The following is a 24,272-nucleotide window of genomic DNA, read 5'->3' as shown; positions in this document are numbered from 1 at the left end:
TAGCGGAAGGAGTTCACTTTTCTGTTGGTTTATTTTATTGCAAGAGAAGGTACCAAAATGGTCCAAAGTGTACATAAGAGGGGAACAATGGGCTCTCAGGTCGCCTAAGAAGATCAAAATATCATCCGCGAGAAGGGTCAGTTTAACCGTTTTGCGCTGGATAGCAATGCCTTGATATAAGTCTGAGTCTTCGAAATGGCGGGCTAAGGGTTCCAATGCCGGACATGCAAGGAGGTGACCGGACTTATTGCCATTACGGAACAATTCCGCATGGAATCTAGAGTAAGCAGCCAGACATTTACGCTTCAACCAAAGGTCAAAGTGTGGATGTCCAAGGTCGCTACACAGGCTAATAGATCCAGGGAAACTAGCTAGTAATCTATTTCACGGGTGTTAAACACAAGGCCCGCGGGCCGAATCCGTGGCCCTCGTCATGTGGCCCGCATAGCCGCCGCCGGCCACCAGCCTTCACCAGCGTCTGCCTCCTTCGGTCCTCCTGGTCCTCCGCCTCTATGGTTGTACGCACGGGACGTCAGTGACGTCCCGTGCGTACAACCATAGAGACGCGGGAGGACCAGGAGGACGCTCTCCAGCTGGGGCCTGGTAAGTGAACGGCGGCACGTTATCTTCTTCTCTTCAGCGTTCTGGTCACCGCTCGACGGGTCCTGGCACCTACTGCTATGGTCCATAGGTCATAGCAGTAGATTGTGACCCCGGGCCGGAGGAGTGGTGACCGGATCACAGTGGGGGCAGCACACAGACATACAGCCTCCAGCCATACACTGTATACGGCTGGAGGCTGTATGTCTGTGGGGAGGGAGGGAGGGGGGTGCTGCCAACCTAATGTGGGGGGAACTATACTGCCAACTAATGTGGGGGAACATGCTGCCTACCTAATGTGGGGGGAACTATACTGCCTACCAAATGTGGGGGAACTATACTGCCTACCTAATGTGGGGGGAACTATACTACCAACCTAATGTGGGGGAACATGCTGCCTACCTAATGTGGGGGGAACTATACTGCCTACCTAATGTGGGGGGAACTATACTGCCAACCTAATGTGGGGGAACATGCTGCCTACTAATGTGGGGGAACATGCTGCCTACCTAATGTGTGGGGAACTATACTGCCTACCTAATGTGGGGGGGAACTATACTGCCAACCTAATGTGGGGGGAACTATATTGCCAACCTAATGTGGAGCGAACTATACTGCCAACCTAATGTGGGGGAACATGCTGCCTACCTAATGTGGGGGGGAACTATACTGCCAACCTAATGTGGGGGAACATGCTGCCTACTAATGTGGGGGAACATGCTGCCTACCTAATGTGGGGGGAACTACAAGGTACTGTACATTGCGGTAGGAGGGGTAGTCTTATATGGCGAGTATATCCCAAACTCTACATTTTAACTGTAAAAGTTGGGGGTCGTCTTATACACCCAGTCGTCTTATACACCGGCATATACGGTATGTGGGGGGGGGGGGGGGGGGGAGTCCTATAGATACAACCGGCCCTTTGAGGGTGACCAAACTGCTGATGCGGCCTCCTGATGAATTTGAGTTTGACACCCCTGGGCTATGTGAAAAGTGCATATAATCTCTGCTATCTGGGTACATCAATCACCAAGGGTCTCTGAGGCCAGATGACTCCAGAAATGTGGAAAACACCTTGTCACTAGATCAAAAAAGTGTACAATCCGCAGACAAACTGTAAAGCCCGTCAAGACCTAGGAACTATGGCTCAATAGTGAGAGAGCAGAATAAGTAAGACAAAAGAGAAATGCAATACTGAACCCTACAATTAACAGGGACACTACATAGGTGTCCTACACCATGTTAGGGAGCTCTCTTTTTTCTACCAGCAGAAAGAACACAACCTCCCGGAAGGAAGCATGGTAGAAAGGCAATGTAGAGCCCCCCCAACATTTTTGGAAATAACCCCTATAAATTTTGGTGTCCCGGTACAGGACCTTGTCTTGTCCCTTGTCTAAAGACCCCTCAGCTAGAGTCCTTCCATTCATATAGGGCTCTCCTGCAGGGCTTGCCCTTGGTCGCCTCATGTACAGTGTGTTTATATTTATTTAATGTATAGAAAATATATGTAAAGGACCTTAGTGTTCACATGATGTACAATTGTGATGTATAAAATGTTCAAGAACCTTAGAGGTCATGTGATATACCCAGAGTTCACTGGGTCAGGACTTACAGGTTTGGTGACCAATGAGCCTAGTCCAGCTCCTTATTATATAAAGGGCTGTAGTCAATCAATTCTCTCTTAGTTCCTGCTCCTGTTCCTGCACTACAAAGCCAATGTCACGATTCGGCTGGCAGGAGGTGGATCCTCTGTGCCAGAGAGGGATTGGCGTGGACCGTGCTAGTGGACCGGTTCTAAGTTACTACTGGTATTCACCAGAGCCCGCCGCAAAGCGGGATGGTCTTGCAGCGGCGGTAGTAACCAGGTCGTATCCACTAGCAACGGCTCAACCTCTCTGACTGCTGAAGATAGGCGCGGTACAAGGAAGTAGACAAGAGCAAGGTCGGACGTAGCAGAAGGTCGGGGCAGGCAGCAAGGATCGTAGTCAGGGGCAACGGCAGGAGGTCTGGAACACAGGCTAGGAACACACAAGGAAACGCTTTCACTGGCACAATGGCAACAAGATCCGGCGAGGGAGTGCAGGGGAAGTGAGGTATACATAGGGAGTGCACAGGTGAACACACTAATTAGAACAACTGCGCCAATCAGTGGCGCAGTGGCCCTTTAAATCGCAGAGACCCGGCGCGCGCGCGCCCTAGGGAGCGGGGCCGCGCGCGCCGGGACAGGACCGACGGAGAGCGAGTCAGGTACGGGAGCCGGGGTGCGCATCGCGAGCGGGCGCCACCTGCATCGCGAATCGCATCCCGGCTGGAGGCGGTATCGCAGCGCACCCGGTCAGTGGATCTGACCGGGGCGCTGCAGTAGCGAGGATGTGGCGAGCGCTCCGGGGAGGAGCGGGGACCCGGAGCGCTCGGCGTAACAGCCAAGCACATCTCATCATCTCATCAGCATCAAATCAAGTCAGCTAGGCCAAAGCCTAAGCATCTGCAGCCACTAAACAGTGAGTTACCAAAAGCTCTATCTATCAAATCCTGTGTGACTACTACAAGCTCAAATATTATAATTAGTAGCACAGTGGCTAGCATCAAAGCTCCCGGTTCACTCTTAAGAGACTGTTATGTACAAAGACTGTTGCATAAAATCTTCAGGTAAAGTTCTTCAGTTTATTCATAAAGTCTGCTGTGGACATTCCGTTAATTTCCTTACCGTTTCTGGTCCGGTTTGCGGTAGAATCATTAACACTAAGGAAACCGCACCCTGGCATCACGACAACTAAGGGTTAATACCACAAGAACCTGCACCAACATTACCGCAACACCCCAGACACCATTACTCTCCTGGCTCACCACAAAATAACATAGGAACAACAGGAAACTAACCCTCCCCACCAAATAAGGAGTCCCCAGTAGTCCCGGGCCCTAAGAGCATCAGTAAGTAAGAGCAATTGTATCAGGGCAGTCCAACACTAATGTTCGAATAGATCAAGATGGAGTGACAGTCTGTCAGAAGGCACAATGGCGGTAGCATTTAGGGGGTAGGCGGCCAATGCCTCCACTGGTCGTCTAGTGAGGGACTGCAGGGTCGACAGCAAGTATTCAGAAGACCTCACGTTGGGGACCTGAATGTGGAGGTGAGATGCAAGGAGACTTATCTCGGGACTTATCTGTTCCCCCTCATGCAGCTGGATCCGGCAGGACAGCCGGGCTGTTGAAGACTGAAGAGGTGCCATCATCATGGAAAATGCGCAAGATAACAGGGTATTGGCGTTGAAACTTAGTCTTGCGCCGTAACAGTTCAGAACACACCCCACTAAAAGCCCTACGTTTTTTTGCCATAGGCACCGAGAAGTCCTCGAACAGTAAGATTTGGCAGTCTCGGATCACTAGAGGGGCGGAGCGTCGTCTGAAAGTCCGTAGTAATGCCTGGCGGTCATTATAATTCAAGAGTTTAAAGATGACTTGGCAGGGTCGGTTTAGTTGTGCAGATTGAGAAGATCGCGTGGTGTGATTGTGGATCCCAGGGTCTGGACCTAGTCTATGCGTCCATTCTACCTTGCAATAATGGTCGAGGCCCAGGGTGTCAGAAAGTTCCATTTCGCAAATACACTGAACTTAAAGGCCTGTATTTGTTCAGAGAGTCCCACTATGCGGAGGTTGTTCCACTTAGAGCGGTTTTCCAGGTCGTCCAATCTGGCCCAAAAGCTAGAGTTTTTCTGTTGGAGATCCGATATATAAGCAGACAAATCGGCATGATCCCTTTCAAGTGTTTTAACATCACTCTGAACCTCCGCCACCATAGTAGTGGTTTGTGCCAGCTCAGTCCGGAGCTTGTCAAAGGAAGCTTGTAATGTTGCTTCCAAAGTTCTCTGTAAGTTAGGCACTATCTGTCTGGGCCATTACTTGTGCAGCCAGCGTTTTAAAATCAAATAGAGGTTGTGCTGCCTTAGTAGATGGAGATGGGGCATCATCAGGCTGTCTCTCTAACAGGGGCTGGCTGGGTGGCACAACAAGTTGTAAAAGGACTTGTGGTTCCCCAGTATTGCTGGGAGACTGGAGAGTAGGGGTGTGCAGGGGCCCTCCCGCCGCCATCTTATTTCTGTTTGAGTCAGTGAGGAGCATGGAGGAGGTCATCCCTGGGGATACATCGCTCACCTGCAGGTGTGGAGAAACGGAGCGCGGTGCAAGAAGCCCCATGGGTGAGTCACTGAGCGATCCTGCAGCAGTCCGGTAGGCGTGGAGAGAGAGCTGGTGTTTTGTTTTCACAGCCGCAGGACCACGCGGCGCTGCAGCCGTGCGCTGTGAGGAGGCCGAGCAAGCTCCGTCTTGAGCCGGGGTTTTCTGATGGCTGCGGAGCAAATAACGCTCCATACAGACAGGCAGGTAATAGGAGCAGGTGGCCAGGTGGTAAGGCTGTCGGGGGAAGCAGTGTTACCAGATAGAGAGATGCGGTATGAGTCGGGAGGAGCGGGAGCTCTTTCATCCGCGTCCTTGCATGGTAGCGCTGGAACCAGAAGTCTATTTGTCCCTTTTTTTTGCAACTGCCTTATGCCTTAACTCAGGTACCCAGTTCACAAAACTACCATTAAAGTCAATTGGACATTGACACGTGTATTTATATTTGTGCTCCCTCTGTATGTACCTTTGTGTCCTTCCTTACCTTTTCCCTTGGCATAAGATATTCTGAAATGACCAGCTTTGAAAAAAGATTTTGTGAGTAATGCTAGTTTTTTTTTTTTTAGTTTTTTTTTTTTGCAAGCTGATAATATTGCGCCACTTCTGTTAGAGTATCTCATGGCAAAAGAAAAGGTAAGGAAGGACACCTATGTATAATATATACTCATTTAGCCTTTTCAGCAACTTAATTTGCCCCAGATAAATAGCTTTCTCATCTACCCCCGTAATGGGTAATATTCAGACTTGGTGCCCAGGGAAGCACAAGCTGTAAATACAGCCCTGTCTGTTCCCTTGGTGTTAAACTACAGGTCAGTTTCTGAGCACTTATCTGTGGTGGGGTGTAATACAATGGGGGGGGGGGAGTTATTACAGACCGGCACTTTACAGATTCAGATTTGGCCCTGGCACTCACTCCTCCCAGAGGCGGGATGTTTAAATCTGCCCTGTCTGAACACTTGTGCCTATAATATAGATTATTCCTGTCAATCCCATTCCTGTACACTGAGCCTAGTTATTGTTCTGACCTCTGGTGACCTGACCTTTGCCTGCTCCTTGACCATTCTTCTATCTGCTGATTTTGTTTTACATTGCTGTCAAGGTTTACCCAATTGCCTGTTTCTTGACTTTGTCTTCTGATTTTAGACCATGTTGCTCTCCTGCCTCTGCCTTTCTCTTGGGATTTTGTACTTTATTTGCCTGTGTGTTGCTGACCTGGTTTGTCTGACCAGTTTGGGGGGTGCTGTTAGGGCAGATCATCCAAGAAGATAGGGAAAGGGGTTTGGGGCAAGCATTGGTCTGCACTCCTCCCTACATCGGACTGGAAAAAAATTTGTTGGAGTAGGATGCCCCTAAGAAACATAGGTCTCTTGCCACAATCTACTCCAGCTTTTATGAGCAGTGTTACGCCGAGCGCTCCGGGTCCCTGCTCCTCCCCGGAGCGCTCGCGGCGTTCACCTTCTTGCAGCGCCCCGGTCAGACCCGCTGACCGGGAGTGCTGCATTAATGTTACCGGCGGGGATGCGACCCGCGTAGCGGCTCGCATCCCGGTCTCCTCACCCGTCCTGTTCCCCGACGGCTCTGTCCCGGCGCACGCGGCCCCGCTCCCTAGGGCGCGCGTGCGCCGGCTCTCTGCGATTTAAAGGGCCAGTGCGCCACTGATTGGCGCCTGGCCCAATTAGTGCTCACACCTGTGCCCTCTCTATATAACCTCACTTCCCCTTCCCAGCATTGCCGGATCTTGTTGCCTTGTGCCAGTGAAAGCGTTTCCTTGTATGTCCCAAGCCAGTGTTCCAGACCCTCTGCCGTTGCCCCTGACTACGATCCTTGCTGCCTGCCCTGACCTGACCTTCTGCTACGTCCGACCTTGCTCTTGCCCAATCCCTTGTACCGCGCCTGTCTCAGCCGTCAGTTGGGGTTGAGTCGCTATCAGGTGGAATGACCTGGGGGTTACCTGCCGCTGCAAGTCCATCCCGCTTTGTGGCGGGCTCTGGTGAAAACCAGTAACCCCTTAGACTCCGTTCCCTTGGTCATCACCCCACTGACACAGAGGATCCACCACCAGTATCCTCACAGTATCCGGATCCTGACAAGCAGCAATCAAGTTCTGCTATAATTCCTGAAAGTTTTTTGGTGTGAGTTATAGTAGATGTACCAGGCCCCTTTAGACAACTTCCCTCTGTTAGCAGTGCAAAAGTAAAATAAAAGAAGAATTGCAATTTTTTGTGCAAAACCAACTTTGCACAAAAGTTTGCAACTTTTATATGCCAGTTTTGTATACATGTATATCCCCCCCCCCCCCATAAAGTCTCCCATTCACCATTTCTGAAAGGGGTACTGAAAGACACTGAAAGGGGTACTCCGGCCCTAATACATCTTATCCCCTATCCAAAGCATAGGGGATAAGATGTCTGATCGCTGTGGACCCCGCAATCTGTCATTCTGCACCCACCTTTGCGAGCTCTCCGCAGCGCTGGAGGCTCCGAGTGTGCTGCGTGACGACCACAGGGCCGGAGTATGGTCACGACTCCGCCTCCCCCCGTGTGATGTCACGCCCCGCCCCCTCAATGCAAGTCTATAGGAGGGGCGGGACCCCCGCGATCAGACATCTTATCCCCTATCCTTTGGGATAAGATGTATTAGGGCTGGAGTACCCCTTGAACAAGCAGGGTCAGGAGTTATAGGTGAGCTTTGAGCTGTGACCTGTTTCTTCCAAAAGACTAGAATATGATTGTATCAAATGGCAGGTGGACTAACAGGATAAGAACATTTAATGGAATATCTTTAGGTCCCTGGTCAGCGATAATCCGGCTGTGATAATCCCCCCTACTTGTTTACACCAGCAAAGTGACTGGTACTGCAGCTCCGGCTCATTCACCTGGGACTAAGCTGCATTGCCAGGCATAGCTGCCCATGCAGAGAACCCCCTGTGCCATCTATAAAATATAAGGGTCCCTTCATTCTGTTGATCAGCAGGAATCCCGAAGGCCAGACCCCCATGAAACAAGCACAGATGGCCTATGCTGCAGATAGTTTACGTCTTGGAAGAACCCTCTGTTACCACTGGAGGCCTGGTAATGGATAACATATGGGAAATGTAATGGACGGCTTCATACTGCTATGTGGAGGATTTGGGATTTGAGTATAGACTTTCTTAAAGGATAATCCCATTCTTTACAATGTGCTGGAAAGTTCAACCATTGGGAATAAGCCTTGTGTCCCAACAACAACAACACATATACTATTCACAGTATATATAGGGGCAAAATGTATTAATGCTGGAGGACTAATTGTTGGGGCCCAACTCCCAGCATGCTGGGAGTTTTAGTTCAGCAACAGCTGAGGGGCCCACAGGTACAGTTGCCACCTATCGTGTAAAAAAAAAAAAAATACCAGCCCTGCTAATTTGCATAATTCATTATATATGCGTGACATCACAGGATACACATTTGCGGGGGAGATTTTGTCCTATTCTGACCCCTATTTTTTATTTCTCCTTACACGGGCCTGTATGAGGGCTAATTTTTTGCGCCCCAATCTGTAGTTTCTAAAAGTACTATTTTTGTTTTGATGTGACTTTTTGATCGCTTTTTATATATTTTTTTTTTTATTCGGGAGTTGCAGTTAGTTACTAACTACAACTCCCAGCATGGCTTGACACAGCCTGTGTCTCAGCAGCTGCGCCAAACAAAAAGTACAACTCCCAGCATGTTGGACTATATAGTAGTATATAGTATAGGTTAGTGTTTCCTATTCAGGGGTGCCTCCAGCTGTTGAAAAACTACAACTCCCAGCATGTTGGACTATATAGTAGTATATAGTATAGGTTAGTGTTTCCTATTTAGGGGTGCCTCCAGCTGTTGCAAAACTACAACTTCCATTATGTTGGACTATATAGTAGTATATATTATAGGTCAGTGTTTCCCAACCAGGGATGCCTCCAGCTGTTGCAAAACTACAACTTCCATTATGTTGGACTATATAGTAGTATATAGTATAGGTCAGTGTTTCCCAACCAGGGATGCCTCCAGCTGTTGCAAAACTACAACTTCCAGCATGCCCGGACAGCCGTCGGCTGTCCGGGCATGCTGGGAGTTGTAGTTTTGCAACAGCTGGAGGCGCTCTGGTTGGGAAACACTGGTATAGGATATGGTGCATTATTCCAGACGTTGGAGAATTGGTTGGATAAATACCGGCCAATGCATTGGCGGTATTTTTAATATAAAAATACCGTCAGGGTGGCCAAAATACCAGCTGTGCCGGTAAAATACCGGACAAGTGGCAACCCTACCCACAGGTTGGAGCCCACATGAGAGTTATTAGCAGACCTCTTAGCCAACAATATAGCGCTTGAAGATGTAAAGAGCTTTAGGATTTCATCTCTGAGCTTATATTGTTGTTATTGTAAAGGCCTTTTTTTTTTACCCTCCGCAGTAATGCTTTCAATAATTGAATGTATTTCTTAATGTTTTCTTGTATGTACACATTTATATGGAATGTCTTCATTTAAATGCTATGTTAATAATGCATGCGTGTATTTTTCAGGCAAAAAGGAAAAGAAACTTCCATTAAATTCCATTATATCACATAAAAGACTGGCAGCGCATGGTATAGTAGGAGGACAGCATCTAAAGTGTAGAACGCAGGGGCAGATGACTTGTCACTTCGCTGCCACTAAGAAAAATATAATATCATTATTGCTGGGAAAGCTGAGAATACAGCCTAATAATTTATGTAATACGTGTGATGGGCATCGAGATACAATAACAATCGCTGTTTAACCCCTTAAAGAAGGAGCTGTCAGGATCCGGACTGGTATGCGGAGAGGACACTGGAGGTGGATCCTCTGTGTCAGTGAGGTGATGACATGGGCCGTACCAGGGGAACGGAATCTAAGGGGTTTCTGGTTTTCACCAGAGCCCGCCGCAAAATGGGATGGACTTGCAGCGGCAGGTAACCCCCAGGTCGTTCCACCCGATAGCGACTCAACCCCACTGACAGCTGAGACAGGCGCGGTACACAGGGACAAGGCCAGAGCCAGGTCGGATGTAGCAGAAGGTCAGGGCAGGCAGCAGGAGTCGTAGTCAGGGGCAACAGCAGAAGGTCTGGGTACACAGGCTTGGGAACACACTAAAACGCTTTCTCAGGGCACTAAAGCAACAAGATCCGACAGGGACAGGAAGGGGAAGTGGGTTTTTATAACAATGGAAGTGATTGACACTGATTGGACCAGGCACCTATTAGTGGTGCACTGGCCCTTTAAATCTCAGAGAGCCGGCGCGCGCGCGCCCTAGATAGCGGGGCCGCGTGCGCCGGGACGTGACAGCCGGGAAACGGGACAGGTGAGTGTGTTGGGATGCGACCCACGGGCAGGCGCGTCCAGCTACGCGGATCGCATCCCCGCCGGCAGAGACAGTGCAGCGCTCCCGGTCTGCAGGTCTGACCGGGGCGCTGCAGAGAGGAGAACGCCGCGAGCGCTCCGGGGAGGAGCAGGGACCCGGAGCGCTCGGCGTAACAGGAGCCTAGGTTGATGCAAAAGAAGTATATCTTAATCTGCATACCATGAGCTGTAACCATTTTCCATATCATGTAGGTGTATACATTTTCCATATCATGTAGGTGCATGAATTTAATATGCTTTGGAGAAGCATGCTACTGAGGAAGAAGGCAAACATCTCCAAAACATGTTTAGCTATATCCCCACACAATGTATTATTTGTAAGAAGCTATGTGAACTGAGAAACAAAACACCACTAGCCGGTTGGGGACCGGAGCCGGATGCCTGCTGAAATCGTTCAGCAGGCATCACGGCATATCGCCCAGGGGGGTCATTATGCCCCCCCATGTTGGCGATTCCGGATCGATCGGGTCTCCAGTGACCCGGTGACCCGGAATTACTGGCTGATCGGGGCTGTCTCTGACGGCCCCGAACAGCCATAGCTAGCAGGGGTGAGGTGCCACCTCATGATCGCCCTGATTTGTCGGCCAGTTTACCGGCCGACCAATCAGAACACCTGCTGCGGGTGTCACTCCCGCAACCCGCTGCGCCCTTCTTCCGGAGGATGTGAGCGCGTGTGGGAAGTTGACCCCGGCAGCTGGGGACTCCGATCCCCGGCGTCCCTGTTGGGATCGGGGCCCCAGGAGCGGCGACGACGAGGGACTGACCTGTGTGCCGGCAGAAGTTGGAGGTGATTGACAGCCTCCTGCTGTTGCTTAGCAACAGCTCCCAGCATGCAAAAAGGGCATGCTGGGAGCTGTAGTTATGCAACAGCAGGAGGCAGACCACCACAACTCCCAGGATTCCCTTATGGGCATGCTGGGACTTATAGTTTTGCAACAGCTGGAGGCACATTTTTTCTATGGAAAAGTGTACCTTCAGCTGTTGTATAACTACAACTCCCAGCTTGCACAAACAGCTAAAGTGCATGCTGGGAGTTGTAGTGGTGCATCTGCTGGTTGCATAACTACAACTCCCAGCATGCCCATTGGCTGTCGGTGACTGCTGAGAGTTGTAGTTTTGCAACAGCTTAAGGCACACTGGTTGTGAAACTCAGAGTTTTTTTTTACCTAACTCAGTGTTTCACGACCAGTGTGCCTCCAGCTGTTGCAAACTACAACTCCCAGCATGCAGCGTACATGCTGGGAGTTGTAGTTTTGAAACAGCTGGAGGCACACTGGTTGTGAAACACTGAGTTAGGTCACAAACTCAGTGATACATAACCAGTGTGCCTACAGCTGTTGCAAAACTAAAACTCTCAGCATGTACAGTCTGTCAGCACATGCTGGGAGTTGTAGTTTTGCAACAGCTGGATGTTCTTCCCCTCCCCAATGTGAACGTACACTCACATGGGCGGAGGTTTACAGTAAGTATCCGGCTGCAAGTTTGAGCTGCGGCAAATTTTCTGCCGCAACTCAAACTGCCAGCGAGGAACTACTGTGAACCCCCGCCCCTGTGACTGTACCCTAAAAACACTACACTACACTACACTACACTAACACACAATAAAATAAAAAGTAAAAAACACTACATATACACATACCCCTACACAGCCCCCCTCCCCTCCCCAATAAAAATGAAAAAGGTCTGGTACGCCACTGTTTTCAAAACGGAGCCTCCAGCTGTTGCAAAACAAGTACTCCCAGTATTACCAGACAGCCACTTACTGTCCAAGCATGCTGACAGTTTTACAACAGCTGGAGGCACCCTGTTTGGGAATCACTGGCGTAGAATACCCCTATGTCCACCCCTATGCAAGTCCCTAATTTAGGCCTCAAATGGGCATGGCGCTCTTACTTTGGAGCCCTGTCGTATTTCAAGGCAACAGTTTAGGGTCACATATGGGGTATCGCCATACTCGGGAGAAATTGTGTTACAAATTTTGGGGGGGTATTTTCTGCTTTTACCCCTTTTGAAAATATAAAATTTTTGGGAAAACAAGCATTTTAGGTAAAAAAAAAAAAATTTTTTTACATATGCAAAAGTCGTGAAACACCTGTGGGGTATAAAGGTTCACTTAACCCCTTGTTACGTTCCCACGAGGGGTCTAGTTTCCAAAGTAGTATGCCATGTGGGTTTTTTTTTTTTTGCTGTCCTGGCACCATAGGGGCTTCCTAAATGCGGCATTCCCCCATAGCAAAATTTGCTTCCAAAAAGCCAAATGTGACTACTCCTCTTCTGAGACCTGTAGTGCGCCAGCAGAGCATTTTTCACCCCCATATGGGGTGTTTTCTGAATCTGGAGAAATTGGGCTTCAAATTTTGGGGGTATTTTCTGCTATTACCCTTGTTAAAAATGTAAAATTTTGGGGAAAACAAGCATTTTAGGTAAAAATTTTCTTTTTTTTTTTACATTTGCAAAAGTCATGAAACACCTGTGGAGTATTAAGGCTCACTTTATCCCATGTTACATTCCCCGAGGGGTCTAGTTTCCAAAATGGTATGCCATGTGTTTTTTTTTGCTGTTTTGACATGCTAAAGGTGACATGCCCCCCAAAAACCATTTCAGAAAATTTTTCTCTCCAAAATCCCCTTGTCGCTCCTTCCCTTCTGAGCCCTCTACTGCGCCCGCCGAACACTTTACATAGACATATGAGGTATGTCCTTACTCGAGAGAAATTGGGCTACAAATACAAGTAAAAATTTTCTCCTTTTACCACTTGCAAAAATTGGGTCTACAAGAACATGCGAGTGTAAAAAATGAAGATTGTGAATTTTCTCCTTCACTTTGCTGCTATTCCTGTGAAACACCTAAAGGGTTAACACACTTACTGAATGTCATTTTGAATACTTTGGGGGGTGTAGTTTTTATAATGGGGTCATTTATGGGGTATTTCTAATATGAAGACCCTTCAAATCCACTTCAAACCTGAACTGGTCCCTGAAAAATAGTGAGTTTGAAAATTTTGTGAAAAATTGGAAAATTGCTGCTGAACTTTGAAGCCCTCTGGTGTCTTCCAAAAGAAAAAACTAATCAATTTTATGATGCAAACATAAAGTAGACATATTGTATATGTGAATCCAAAAAAAAATTATTTTGAATATCCATTTTCCTTACAAGCAGAGAGTTTCAAAGTTAGAAAAATGCAAAATTTAAATTTTTTTCATCAAATTTTGGGATTTTTCACCAAGAAAGGATGCAAGTTACCATCAAATTTTACCACTATGTTAAAGTAGAATATGTCACGAAAAAACAATCTCGGAATCAGAATGATAACTAAAAGCATTCCAGAGTTATTAATGTTTAAAGTGACAGTGGTCAGAATTGCAAAAAACGGCCAAGTCCTTAAGGTGAAAAAGGGCTAAGTCCTTAAGGGGTTAATGCAAGTCTATGGCAGGGGGGTGATGACCGCCATGCCCCCTCCCATAGACTTGTATTGAGGGGGCGGACGGTGACGTCACGAGGGGCGTTGCCGTGACATAATGATGCTCCGGCCCCTGTATTGCCCGTCATTACGAGCAGAGCGAACTCACTCTGTGCAGTAATGATAGCACGGTGCCGCAGCGGCGATCCCGTGGGTCCCCAGTAGCGGTACCCCGTTGATCTGACATCTTATCCCCTATCCAAAGGATAGGGGATAAGATGTCTAGGGGCGGAGTACCCCTTTAACATCTGCTATGGTTCGGGAATGGGGCTCTTTTGTTGGGCTGATGCACTTGGTGGTGCACTTCCGTTATATGAGCTGCTGGGAGGAGGTTTTGAATACCTGTATTACGGTTCCTCAATGGAGGGCGATTTGGGAGAGGGCCTCTAAGATTTCAATTTGTACAGCTTTTAAGGAAACCCAGTTCAAGATGCTTATGGGTTGGTACCACACTCCTGAACTCCTCCACAGATTGAACCCATCCGTCCCTCCACAGTGCTGGCGTTGTGGGGTGGGAGTTGGGTCTATGTTTCATATCTTTTGATCCTGTCCGTTCATAGTTGGATTCTGGAGGGTAGTAGCCTCCAGAATTCACTCAGTTATGTAGGTTACGGTCCCACTTGACCCTCTTGTGTATCTTTTGCATTTGTCTCATAGGGCCTTGTCCAAAAAATTCTTTAAATTGTTTATTGTCTTGGCTGCAAAACGTTGATTGCTAAGTATTGGAAAAGAGCTGCTCCCCTGTCGGAGAGCGACCTATTGGCCCGTGAGATCCGATCCCTAGAGTCCCTGACTTCCTCACTGAATAATACTGTGCCGCAGCTTCTGTCTGTCTGGGATACGTGGGATCGCTTTACTGATCGTCAGCCTCCTTGAATGGTTTCCCCTTATTCCTTCCTAGCGATCTTCCCCCTTTTTTGTTGTCTTGTGTGTTTTTGTTGTGATGTCTTTTTGTTTGTTTTGTGTTTTTATTTTTTATGTTATTATGTTTTTTCTTGGTTTGCACTAGTAATCGCATTACCCTTTTACATTGGTTGAGCCCGGATATTGTATACTTCAATTGTTATATTTTTGGGATTTCCCGATTTGTGCTACTTTGCTTTTCACAATGCTGGCGTTGTCCTTGCTGTATTTTCCTTGTTTGATGAAAATCTTTAATAAAAATGACAGTAAAAAAAAATAAAAATGCCTTTAGTGCCCCCAGCGTAATATTGATGTCCCATTTAGTACACTGACCCCCCGACTTATGATGGCCCCGACATATGATCATTTCAACATATGATGGCCTCTGAGAGCCCATCGTATGTTGAAGGCAGCCTCGACATATGATGCTGCTGTGTGTCGGGGCCATCGTACAAACAGCTATCTGACAGCGCTGACAACTTCTGCAACTGACAGATAGTTGTTTAATGTCCCCGTGTGCCCCGTTCTGCCTCCTGTTACTCACATGCTGTCCTGCTAACTCACGCAGGCTTCCACTGTGAGCTCCGTGTAAGCCCCCCCCCCAGTGCAGCTATAGCCAATAGCCTGCAGCATCTTGCTGCAGGCATCCAATGAGCTGCTGGATGCCCTCCCCTTCCTTTCCTATAGAGCTGTAGTCGGCAGGATCGTAATGGAGGACATTCTGTCCCCCCTGAAGGTATTTAAAGAACTGTATAGTACTGTATGCGATGTCACACATCACATACAATACATATACACACACAATACACCCCATACATCAATGTTTCCCTATCAGTGTGCCTCCAGCTGTTGCAAAACTATAACTCCCAGCATGCCCAGACAGTAAATGGCTGTACATGCATGCTGGGAGTTGTAGTTGTGCAACAGCTTGAGGCACAATGGTTTGTTAAACACTCCCCATACACTCCACATACAATGGTCATCCCAGAACCAATTAGCAGTTTCCCATAGAGATATGTATTCAACATACAATGGTTCCAAGGCCCCAGAACCAATTACCATTTTTACATAGACATATGTACTCGACATATGATGGTTTCAACATATGATGGTTCTCCTGGAACCAATTAATATCATATGTTGAGGGACCACTGTATTTTTGCCTCCTTAATGTCCCTCACTGAGTATTGCTGCCCCCATTTAGTATTGCTTTCTTAGTCCTCCCTACACAAGAATAGAAGCCTTAAAAAAAAAAACTAACACTCACCTAGCCCTGTTTCTATGACAAACAAGGCTGTTCTGTCTCTTTAAAGGGTTATTCCAGGAAAACACTTTTTTTTATATATCAACTGGATCCAGAAAGTTAAATAGATTTGTAAATTACTTCTATTAAAAAATCCTAATCCTTCCAGCACTTTTCAGTTGCTGAAGTCGAGTTGTTCTTTTCTGTCTAACTGCTCTCTGATGACACCTGTCTCAGGAGCTGTCCAGAGTAGGAGTGAATCCGCATAGCAAACCTCTTATGCTCTGGACAGTTCATGAGACAGACAGAGGTGTCAGCAGAGAGCACTGTTGTCAGACAGAAAAGAACAACTCAACTTCAGTAGTGAATAACTATTGGAAGGATTAAGATTTTTTAATAGAAGTAATTTACAAATCTGTTTAACTTTCTGGAGCCAGTTGATCTAAAAAAAAAAAAAAAAAAGTTTTTTCCTGGAATACCCCTTTAAGTCTGCAGCCTATGAGACACTGAGAAAGCAGACAGGCACTGCATCGCTCTAGCCTGGAATCTCATAGGCTGCACACCGAAATTGGCTTGTAACCCATGACAGTCACTGGTAGGCCATATTCACATGGCAGAATTCCATGGAATAATTCTTCCGAAACTTAAAACCCATTATGTTTAATGGGATTCCGCTGTCCCATTAACACAGCAGAGTTTTTGCCATGGAAATTTTGCATTCCACAAAATTAAAATACCTGTCTTAAAGGGGTACTCCGCCCCTAGACATCTTATCCCCTATCCAAAGGAGTTCGCTTGGGGATCTGTCTCTATGAGGGTGATCTAACCTGCCCATTGATGTTATTATACACGACTGTATAGCTTGTTGATATAATGATGGGCCCCTCCTTTTAATTTTAATATTTACAAGATATCGCTCCAATATTTGTATGCTAGATTCCATATCCCCTGATGAAGTGCGGGGAATAACAATTTACATTGATTGCCCGCATGGAAACGCGTTGGGAATAGGGACTAAGTACTCTGTGTTTGTGAATAGCTAGCACTGCTTTAAACAGTCACCAACTTTCTACTGTGATGACAACTAGGAGCGTACTTATTTACTTTATACTATCTGTGTGGACACACGGCTATATTTACTGTTACCTAACAGGTTTTTTTCTTTTTCTTTCACCACTTTTGTGCACTATTATTTGTTGGTTATCATGAATTTTAATTAGTATCAGTAAAAGTTATGTTTTAACAAGGCGCCTCTGTCCGTAAGTGAACATTAGTCTTTTCTACAAGTCAGCTCAAGTAAGCTCAACATCTTCTTCATGTCATTTGTCAAGTCAAGTCTACTATATAGTCACCGTGGCCTGCACTAAAGTGTCTCTACATACTGCAAGTCCCAGCAAGCCTGCGAGATCTGCCCCGTGTTACTGGTCACCTCCTTGGGATATTGGCTGTACTGCATAGACTGTGTCATCTCTCTACCCTCAGTAAAGCTACCGTTGTCCGGAACTTGGCGTCGGTATTACCTTCGGGTGGTTAAGGGTAAACCATGCCCTGGCGTCACGACAAGAAGGGGTTAATAACATCTGCCCCTAGGGCTATAACAGCTACCCCGCTGACACCACACAAACAATACTCCAACTCCCGGAATGTTGCACCATATGCTATACCAGTGTTTTCCAACCAGAGCGCCTCCAGCTGTTGCAAAACTATAACTCCCAGCATGCCCGGACAGCCGCTGGCTGTCCGGGCATGCTGGGAGTTGTAATTTTGCAACAGCTGGAGACACCGATGATTGGGAAACACTGACCTATACTATATGCTAATATATAGTCCAACATGCTGGGAGTTGTAGTTTTCATTTGGGGCTGCTGCTGAGCCACAGGCTGTATCAGGGAATGCTGGGAGTTTTAGTTAGTAACTTACTGCAACTCACGAATTTAATAAAAAAAAAAAGCGATCAAAAAGTCACATCAAAACAAATATGGTAGTGTTAAAAACTACAGATTGGGTCGCAAAAAATGAGCCCACATACAGCCCCGTATAAGAAGAAATAAAAACGTTATAGGAGTCAAAATAGGACAAAATTTCCCCTGCATACGTGTATCCTGTGATGTCACACATATATAATTAATTATGCAAATTAGCATGGCTGGTATTTTTTGGCTAAAAAAGTGGCAACCCTATATGCCATCTGTAATAGTGTGTTCACAAAATAGAAAATGCATAATAAAGTGTCCCTGTGGTGTAAAAAAAGTAAATGTTTGATACCTCACAGAGATTTGCCAAAAGCTTTAATCAGGTTTTAACGCACTTTAAGTTTTGATCGTGTTCTGAACGCTGAGACCTCCATCAATCAGTAGAACGAGCGGGAAGAAGCAACTGATTGTGCGCTTCACTCCGCGGCTCACAGCGATTTCCGTTCTGCTTCACTAGATGGCTGTTACGCCGAGCGCTCCGGGTCCCTGCTCCTCCCCAGAACGCTCGCGGCGTTCCTCTCTGCAGCGCCCCGGTCAGACCCACTGACCGGGAGCGCTGCACTGACACTGCCGGCGGGGATGCGATTCGCATAGCGGGACGCGCCCACTCGCGAATCGCATCCCAAGTCACTCACCTGTCCCCGTCCCCGGCTGTCATGTCCTGGCGCGCGCGGCTCCGCTCCTTAGGGCGCGCGTGCGACAGCTCTCTAAGATTTAAAGGGCTAGTGCACCAATGATTGGTGCCTGGCCCAATCAGTCTGATTAGCTTCCACCTGTGCACCTGTCTATATAACCTCACTTCCCCTTCCCTTCCTGGCCGGATCTTGTTGCCCTTGTGCCTAGTGAAAGTGTTTACAGTGTTTGCCTTACCAGTGTTCCTGACCTTTTGCTATTGCTATTGACTACGAACCTTGCCGCCTGCTCCGACCTTCTGCTACGTCTGACCTTGCCTCTGCCTAGTCCTTCTGTCCCACGCCTTCTCAGCAGTCAGCGAGGTTGAGCCGTTGCCGGTGGATACGACCTGGTTGCTACCGCCGCAACAAGACCATCCCGCTTTGCAGCGGGCTCTGGTGAAAACCAGTAGCAACCTAGAACCGGTCCACCGACACGGTCCACGCCAATCCCTCGCTGACATAGAGGATCCACATCCAGCCTGCCGAATCCTAACAATGGCTTATAACAGGACAGTCTAGTGAAGCTGGGCGGAGACCGCAAAAAAGTGATCCTTCACCTACCATGTGCCATTAAGGCTAGTGTGGTATCCCGGTACCGTATTGCATACCGTACCTAGTGTAGAGGTCCCCAAAGTCAGAGTAACTACGTTCAGGTAGGGTTCCTCAGGTGGGACAGCCCCTAGTCCCCTCTCCTAAAGTCTATCTTTAATAATAATAAATGTATATATTTAATAATTATATATATTTTATAGGAATGTATAGTACTTACCTTGTTTAGCGTCGCAGGACCTTCGGTCATGTGACCATGCTAGTAACCTCTATGGTTTGTTGGAGGACCTTTGGAGGTCCTTGGGTCACGTGTTACCCACAGATCTCTGTAATGGAGATTGACATCAGTATGGACCAATTAGCATTAGTCCAGCCCCTGCCCATATAAGGGAGCTGCGTCCAATTATCGCTCTCTTGGGTTGCTGCTCTCGTGGATGCCGGACTAACAGGACGGTGTAACGCAACTTTCAAAGACACGCTAGGTCTCAAAAACCTGCCGGCCTCAGCGGAACCAAAACCGTGAGTTTACATCTAAATCCCCGCTAATGCTAGCGTGACTACTGGACCGCAACTAACCCCTAAATCCAGTGGAACAATGCATAGTACTAAAAGACTCTAAATGCTAAAGTCCCGACCTTTGTCAATCTCCAAGGAAAGCTGTTGTTATGCTGAGAGACTGTTGTATTATTGAAGCTTGCAGAAAACCTTCAGTAAAAGTTAATACTGTCTCATAAACTCTCCGGTTCTGGACAATCTATTCTTCTCATCTACCACCTCCCTATCGCTGTTGGGAAGGGTGGCGGTAGGAAAAGCGTTATTGAGGAACCCCCTAACCCTGGCGTCACGAATAGCAAGGGTTAACAAGCACCCTTTAATTACTGCACAGCTACACTCCCCATACCCTACATCCAGGCTATCACACTAGGTTCACGCTACGGAATTTCCAAGTGGAATTTATAAGCGGAATACCACTCGGAAATTCCAATGCAGCAGAATCCTATTGCTGGTGTGGTATGGGAGCTTGAGATGCAGGGCAGATGGAATTACCCACGGAGCAGATGGCATTAACCGCTTGTATTCGTGACGCCAGGGTGTGGTTTATCCTCAATACCACCCAAAGGTATACCGCTGGATCCTGGGCTAGGCGCGGGCCCACGGAGGTGACCAGTGACTTCAGAGACCTTAAGGGCTTGCTGGGACTTGCAGTGGTTTTGGACAATTTAGTGAAGGCCACGTTGACTTGACAATAGATGACAGTGACTGACTTGACTTGACTGGAGACAGACTAAGCTGTGACTTTACTTGTAGACATATCTTGTGGCTGCAGACTTGACTTGAGGCTCCTATGACTCCAGACTCTTAGGCTCGACTGCTCCTCAGCAAAGACTCAGGAACTAAGAGAGAAAAGAGAATCCTCCCAGGGCTTTTATGAGGGAGACTCTGGTGGGGTCCCATTGGTCACCCTTAAGTCACCTGGTCACTCATGCCTCCTGGGTAACAATCACATGACAACTGGTGATCACATGTTAACCTTTCTTAAAGATACAACATTCTTATATACATAACATAGGGAATAATATACAATTACAGAAGAACAGATGGAGGGGGGCCCAGGGGACACTGCAGGGAGGCTGCCTGACAGGGCAGAAAGGGTATGGGGGTAACAGCTCCCGTACTGGGCCACCACACTGGCAATGGGATTACACTGCACAGTGCACACTAAGGAATGTCAGCAGTGGATATATTTATACGGAATTCCCGCCATAGACATTGCCGTCTATAGGGACGGCAATGTCCGCGTGTTGTTAGAGCCGACATGCGCTGGGCACACTCAGAATAAATCCGGCTGGAAATTTTGCAGTGTGACCCTAGCTTAGTGTTTTCTGAGGGTATGTTCACACGGTGGAATTTGTGGAGAATGTCCGCACAAAATATTCCGCACGGAAATACTGCTGTACTATTCACATGGCAGAATTTCCTGCTGCGGAAATTCTGATTCTGGCGTCCGCACAACGAATAGACATGTCTTTTCTTTTTGCAGACTCCGCAAGGAAATAAATTGCCGTCTATGAGACGGTGCATTTCTGTGCGGTCCTAGCGCCCGCCGGATTGGGCAAATAGGAAGAATGTCTGCACGAGTTTTCTGTGTGGACTTTGAGGGAGATTTATCAAAACCTGTGTAGAGGAAAAGTTGCCCAGTTGCCCATAGCAACCAATCAGATCGCTTCTTTCATTTTTAACAAGGCCTCTGCAAAATGAAAGAAGCTATTTGATTGGTTGCTATGGGCAACTGGACAACTTGTGAACCCAGATTTTGAGTTTCCTCAAGAGCGAGGTGTGACTGCTACTTCTGCACCGCCTATAGTTGTGCCCCTGAATGTAGATTAATCAATTTGATTTCCTTTATTATTTAAATAGACAGGTAATGGAAGTGACAGTCACAGGTCAGATAAACTCAATGTTTGGCGGTATTCAACGTTAAGATTCTCAGTGATGGAAGGTAACATTATCTAGTTCTTGGAAAAACCAGGTAACCTGACATGGCTAGAAGCGCCGTGCTGTACCTGCTGTAAGTAATTCTAGATAACCAGTCTAAAGGCCTCCTGAGATGGAACGTCTGAGCCGCATTACACTATCCATGCCGATCAGTATCATCATCTGAAAGTAAATACCTTTAATCACCTTTACATGGGTCTGACATATGTACAGCGGTCCCTCAAGTTACAATATGAATCGGTTCCGGGACGGCCATTGTATGTTGAAACCATTGTATGTTGAGACCAGAACTCTATGGAAACCTGGTAATTGGTTCTAAAGGCACCAAAATGTCATCCAAAAAATAGGAAAAAGTGAGCATTAAAGAAAAATAAGTAGATAACTAATATAGATAAAGCAAATCCTTACATATAAAAGTAATAAAGAGCTGCTGGGAGCTGTAATCTCTGTCTATTTCAGTGTTTCCCAAGCAGGGTGCCCCCAGCTGTTGCAAAACTACAACTCCCAGCATGCCCGGACAGCCTTTGGCTGTCCGGGCTTGCTGGGAGTTGTAGTTTTGCAACAGCTGGGGGCACCCTGCTTGGGAAACACTGGTCTGTGTAGAGGACAGGAGCTTCTTCGGGGTCCTGTAGAGTACACGCAGTGTCCTAAAAAAGTAACATGGAGCCGCTCTCACCTGGTGTCCAAAGGAGCAGGTAACCCTGGTACAGGTAAAGTGTACAGAACAAGTAATACCTCCCTGTACTGTAGGGGGCGCTACCAGACATCAGTCAGTGCATGCACTTCAGTAATACAGGGGTTTTACCAGTCAATGCCCGTTCTGATTGGTCGGTTCTTCCAGCCATTGACACGTTTCACAGATCTGGACTGTCTGTAGCATTGTATGTTGAGTCTGGTTTCAACTTACAATGGTCCAGAAAAGACCATTGTATGTTGAAACTATTGTATGTCGAGGCCATTGTAAGTTGAGGGATCACTGTATCATGCAACACAATAGCAATACATCCATTACATCATTCCTTTAAGTAAAAATTTAAGGGGTACTCCAGTGGAAAACAAATGTTTTCAAATCAACTGGTGTCAGAAAGTTATACAGATGTGTAAATTACTTTATACTATAAAAAAAAATCTTAACCTTCCAGTACTTATCAGCTCCTGTATGCTCCAGAGGAAGTTGTGTAGCTCTTTCCAGTCTGACCACAGTGCTCTCTGCTGACACCTCTGTCCATGTCATGAACTGTTCAGAGCAGGATAGGTTTGCTATGGGGATTTGCTCCTACTCTGGACAATTCCTGACACGGACAGAGGTGTCAGCAGAGAGCCATGTGGTTATACTGGAAAGAACTACACAACTTCCTCTATAGTATACAGCAGCTAATAAGTACTGAAAGACTAAAGATTTTTAAATAGAAGTAATTTATAAATCTGTATATCTTTCTGGCACCGTTGATTTGAAAACATTTGTTTTCCACCAGAGTACCCCAGTAAGTGTTCCAGTTAAAGAAAAACAACTTTTTATAGGTCGGGGTCTCACTGTTCCCTCTTGTCTTTAGTCAGGATCTGAAAACCCTGAAGACCCCGAAAGAATAAAAATGTTGACATGTCCCTAGGTTTTATTTCTTGGTCACAGGTAAGCTTATGGCCATTTCGCAATGGGTAATGGCCATTTACCTATAGAAATGCTGGGTAGAGATGAATGCCAACCTCCGGGTCTTATATAGACTGTTAGGTCTCTGCAAGATAAAGGAGTTCTGCTGTGGTCATCCTTGGATTGCAGCCCCTATTATTGGGAAACAGTTCAAGAATTTTGTAGAAATGAAGACATTTTTGTAAAAATAGCACTTTTGCAATAGGTCTTAACCACTTTGCATCATTGGGTATAAATGTCCATATGCTTAAAGGGGTACTACCAGAAAGTTAAACAGATTTGTAAATCACTTCTATTAAAAAAATCTTAATCCTTCCACTACTTTTTAGGGGCTGTATACTAAAGAGAAATCCAAAAATAAATGCATTTCCTGTGATACAAATCTGAGGGGTCAGCTATAACATTTAAACAGTACAAGGAGCTTAATAAAATCTGTAAAAATGTAATAAAAACAGAAAAAATTCAAAATGAGAGACAGGTGGCCAAAGAAAGCAAAACAAATCCTAAATATTTGCCCTGTACGGGGCAAAAATGAGCCGACCGGACCGAACGTTTCACTCCGGCCGGCTCATTGAAATGAATTACATACGGGAGCGCATAGAAAGGCATACGGGAGCTCAAGTTTTTAGCTCCCCCCTGCCGTATGCGCTCCCGTATGGGAGCCCAGCCTTGAGATTATCCTCATAGAACCAGTCAAACAGCAGCAAAATAGCAATGGAAGTAACAGTGCTAACTATACAGCTATCGGGGGAGATTTATCCAAACCTGTGCAGAGGAAGAGTGGTGCAATTGCCCGTAGCAACCAGAGTGCTTTTTCATTTTTCAGAGGCCCAGAAGCAATCTGATTGGTTGCTATGGGCAAATGCACCACTTTCTCTACACAGGTATTGATAAATCTCCCCCATTGTCCGTGTCTATACAGATGGCTAACTACCAGCCACCCAACAAAGTAGACAACAAATGTGTGACTCACACAGTTTAAAATATCTTCTTTTGAGGCTGCAAACCTTTGGATTCAAACTCTCAGGTGCCTTATTGTCTCACTTGCAGACTGACTCTCAACTACTAGTAATGCCCAGTAAAGAGCTGTCTTCAGCACCTTTGCTGATCTGAGCTAGTCTGAAACCCTGTAGTATCCCAGGAAAGGGATAAGAG

The 24,272-nt window shown here is 46.8% G+C and overlaps 1 long non-coding RNA gene across 1 annotated transcript in view; it reads right to left on the bottom strand.

The window, feature by feature from the left end:
- The window catches only part of LOC130363007 (uncharacterized), a 45,890-nt gene that overhangs the window by 13,145 nt on the left and 8,473 nt on the right, over nucleotides 1–24,272 (bottom strand). Inside the window, exon 2 of the long non-coding RNA XR_008891679.1 lies at nucleotides 23,141–23,249. This is a non-coding gene — a long non-coding RNA (uncharacterized LOC130363007). The remainder of the gene's footprint in view (nucleotides 1–23,140; nucleotides 23,250–24,272) is intronic.

The sequence above is a fragment of the Hyla sarda genome, chromosome 3 (assembly GCF_029499605.1).
Source record: "Hyla sarda isolate aHylSar1 chromosome 3, aHylSar1.hap1, whole genome shotgun sequence".
In the NCBI taxonomy this organism is placed as follows: domain Eukaryota; kingdom Metazoa; phylum Chordata; class Amphibia; order Anura; family Hylidae; genus Hyla; species Hyla sarda.
Note: the sequence above shows the minus strand (reverse complement) of the source record. Positions and strands in the feature narration are given on the sequence as shown.